Genomic DNA, 4,498 nt, shown 5'->3' on the forward strand with positions numbered 1-4,498 from the left:
CAGACGGCAACATGCATTTTAAAGCGTTTGTTGCCACAGAAACTCAGGCTCCCTAGTGAACTGTAACACACAATCTATCGCAACTCCTCAATAATATAGTCCTTTAATCTACTATATTACAGGGCTAATTTGTGACCCACCTTCATAATTTAAGCCTTTTAGTCCCAGTATCATTCTAGTGAATTTGCACTGCAGATTCAGACCATCTGCTTAGTTGGCTGGATGGCTTTGAGCATGTTGCAGAATGACACCAAGGCCATGGGTTTAATTGCAGTGCCAGTTGTGGAAGCCTGCCTCCTCATCTTGCCCCACCTGAAGCTGTATATAACCAATTGTCTCCCTCCAATAGAGAAAGATGTCTATGGGCCATTGTGGACTATGGCCAATTATCTTACCTTACTATCAGGAGCTAGAGAAAAGAACCTCAAATCACTCAATCTTTCCTGATAGTTGTACCCTCTCAGGCCTGGTATAACCATTTTATTTGCACATTCTCTACTGATTCAACATTTGTTTTGCAACATGGGAGATTAGAACTGTGCACAGTACTCCAAGCGTAGTCGAACCAAGGTGCTATACAGATTTAACATACTTCTTTATTTTTGAATTATATTCTTCCAGAATATTCCCCTTGAATCTACCTGATGTGTGGAAGCAGGAAGGTTGAGTTCAAAACCTATAGCAGAGGGGGGAAAATCCCAATCTTTCACATGGCCAATGCGGCCTAATCCCTCCCATTTTATTGCCAGGATATTCAACTGTACCTAGAAGTAGAACAAGTAAACATGAGCACATAGTATTGTGCATCATGTACAAACTACTTTCATTAAGGAGTTGCACCTATCTTGACATGTGAACACAGCAAAGAATAATTTTAGTGCCTATAATGACCATCCCATAAAAAAAAGTCAGGTGTAATTTATAGCACTACACGATTTCTTTAATTTTTAAACTTAATTCTTTTCAATAAAATATGTCACGGTGCCACAAATGTACAACTGCGGAATACAGAATGCGTCATCTGTGCAACGTAACCAATCTAGAACTATTCCCCCATGAGCTATCCGTGTGGGAGGAGAGGGGAAATAAAATTCAAAAGCGGCTACATAGTCACATTAGCTCCAAATGTAACAACTCCCACCCAATACATATCCACAACCTGATTAAACCAAAGCACAACCACCTAAATCAGCAAGTCCATTCTAAAGACAGCACAAAGCATGAACCAGTGCCAGAGTAAAATCTGGGTTCTGCTAATGTACCAGTGTTTGCCAGACTTGTCGCCAGGTCCCTTAGGCGAAGGGAGATTGCATCTTGCCAGTAGCAAGATCGGTTTCACTGGGGACATTAACTTGTCAGTGAGGCACTACTCTGCCTGTGCATTGTCCATGGTGTCACTGATATTACATGCATTGAAGTCCGGTGGCGCCCTCAAGGAAGCAGGTCGCATCGCTCCCACCCGCGATGGGCAAACGGACCTGTTTTGCAGGATTTCTTCGGGACCTCGCGGCCTGAATCAGTGGAGGAGACGAAAAGAAGAGGTTTTCCTCCCGGGGAATGGACAGTCGGACCAGAAGTGGTCAAGTGGAGCAGCGAAGTTCGAAGCAGGAGCAGCGGGGACCTCTGACCGGGCGGCGAAGCATGGCGGCCAGCAGGGAACAGGGAGCGGAGGCTCACTGGCCAAGGGAGCAGCAGATGGAGTTTTTCCAGAGCTGCTTCGCCGACTTGAAGAGGGACCCGTTGGACCCGATGAGGGCGGTGATGGATCGAATGGTCGAGGCACAGGCGGTCCAAGAGAAGGCGCTCAGGGAGGTCGAGGTGAAGCTCTCCACCCAGGCGGACACAGTAACGGAGCTGGAGCACGAGGTGGAGGAGCTGAACGCCCGCCAGAGGAGGATGCAGGAGCAGCTTGAAGAGCTGGGGAACAGAGCCAGGAGGCAGAACCGCCCTTGGTGGTTCGCTTTCACCGGCTTGCCGACAGGGATCAGGTGCTGCGATGGGCCAAGGCGGAGAGGAGCAGCAGATGGGAGAACTGCGAGGTGCACATCTACCAGGACTTGGGAGCGGAGCTGGCCAAGAGGCGTGCAGGATTCATCAAGGTAAAGGCAGCCCTCTTCAAAAAGCAGGTGAGATTTGGAATGGTGTATCCTGCGAAGCTTTGGGTGACGTTTGAGGAACTTCATTACTACTTCGAGACACCAGAACAGGTTTGGGCCTTTATTAAAGAGATGCTGGACTTGAACTAATGGACATTTGGTTTGTTTTTCAATGCTCTACAGTGGCGGCGGTATGTTAACCTAACTTGTTTTGACTAGGAATGGACTTTTATTAAAATAAGAAACTGGGCTCACAGAGCTGTTGTGTGGCGGCGGTCCGTTAAATTACCCTGCACTGTAATGTTTTATTTAAGATTGTATTCAGCCTGGACAGAGAACGGGGACTGGAGGGCGCACTGCTTAGGGCGAGTTTGGGAGCTTACAACGGTGGGAGGGCGGGGGGAAAGAGGGGCCCTGCAAAGGGGGTCCCGCGCTTGGTACCTTTTGGTGGGAGACCGGGGCCTCTGATAGGGGAATGGGCTAGGGGCTGGGTAAGGGACTTGAAAGGGCACGGGGAGATACAATCAGGTTAATGGGTCTTTGGGGTGTGGGCCCGAGCATTCGGGCAGGAGGCAGCCAGGCGCTAAGGGCAGGGGTCAACGTAGTTAGCGTAGGTCAGGGGGCACCAAGGAGAAGGGGGGGCGGGCTAGGGCCAAGCGCGGGGCGGACCTGGCAGGTCAGGCCTCGGGGGGGGGGGGGGGGGGGGGCAGCCAGGAGGGAGAGCAGAGAAGACTTAATAGGGTTGGGGGGGGGGGGGGGAAGAGATCAGAAATCCCCGGGGGAGATAGTCGCTTGCAGGGAATAGCATAGGAAACCGACAGCAGCAGCACCCGGGGGAGGGGGGGGGGGGGTTTAAGAGCCACATTAGGTTAGTTGAGCACGTGGGGCATGGGTAAATAGAGCTGGTTGGGGAAGTGCTTTATTAATATATGTTTATTCTCTCCCACTGTTCGTTTTCAAGGTGTTAAGGCTTTTGTATCTGGCCTTTTTTCCTCTGTAAATGTTACAAATTTTTTTTTTTTATTTAAAACACGTGCATTGATTCTTCCCCCCCCCCCCACCCCCCACCCCCCCACAACCCCACAACCCCACCACAACAGCACCATTGGTTCATGAAAACCATTAGATAACAGAACTTTGGGCAGGGTTGCCAACTGTGATTAAATGTACTCCTGGAGGTTTCACCCCCTCGCACCAGCCATTAGTCGACCAACACATCTATCTGTGTGACGCACTGCCTTACTGTACCAACTGGAAAGCCCTCAGAAAAACATGACCCAATTAGATGTTTGACTATCCGCCAAACACCCATTTAAAAAAATATTGGGTATAGAGGAGGAATGTTCAATTTTCTTTTCTCCAAGTCCCTATGATTTTTTTCCACGGTTGGAGGGTTCTGGAGCTTGATCTTCAATTCCTGGAGAGTCCAGGCCAATCCTGGAGGGTTGACAACCCCACTTCAAAAACTACTCAGTTTCCCGGGAAGCATGCTGCAATTTTAAAGTCACTAATAATTACATGGTCATAGCCACTTTTAACATTCAGATTCCTAGACAATGTCGTGCTTATGTCCGATACAGTTTTACAACACAAGGATAAAGGTTACCCACTGAGCAGCATCCAGCTTCAAAACTGGGGATAAAACTTCTGGAAGGTCAAGTTTCTTAAAGGTGTTAGGGAAGACCACACAGTATGGAAGAACTTAATTTATCCATTTGCAACCAGAACCCCAAAGAACGGGAGACACCTTCAATCATGGAGAGCCCAATATGTATCCAGAATTTTGAATGCTAACCAAAATAGGCAGGGAGGGGGTGAATGAGGAAGAGAAAGAATACACCAAATTTACTGACGTGGAATTGTATCGCCAGATTAATTTGCACAACAAAAAATGTTTTGTTTGTAGCGCCCAGGAAACAATTGATAAATTTTAACTTTTGTATGAAATGTCAACACCAAAGTCCTTCTCTTGAAGTCCGCCCCGCAAGAAGATGGGGGACGGATCTTGCGGGGCCACGGAAGGAGGTCCTCCTTCAGAGAGGACAGCCCGACGATCGGTGGGCACCCACATTTCAGGAATTTGCATTTTGACGATTGTTTTTTGAGCACAAAATATTGGACAAGGGGATGGACTGAGGTCTACTCCACAGGCTGCACTCACATTCCCAGAGAGAGACGGAGAGACCGAGAGAGATGGAGAGGGGGGAACCCCACCCCCACCGAGAGAGATGGAGAGTGGGGAAACCCCCACCGAGAGTGATGGAGAGGGAGGAACCCCCCCCACCGAGTGAGATGGAGAAGGAGGACCCCCCCAACCCCCACGGAGAAAGATGGAACCCCCCCCCCCCCCCCCGAGAGAGATGGAGAGGGGGGGGGGGGGGGGGGGGAAGAGGGGGGGGGGG

Source organism: Scyliorhinus torazame, chromosome 19 (genome assembly GCF_047496885.1).
Source record: "Scyliorhinus torazame isolate Kashiwa2021f chromosome 19, sScyTor2.1, whole genome shotgun sequence".
NCBI classification, from domain to species: domain Eukaryota; kingdom Metazoa; phylum Chordata; class Chondrichthyes; order Carcharhiniformes; family Scyliorhinidae; genus Scyliorhinus; species Scyliorhinus torazame.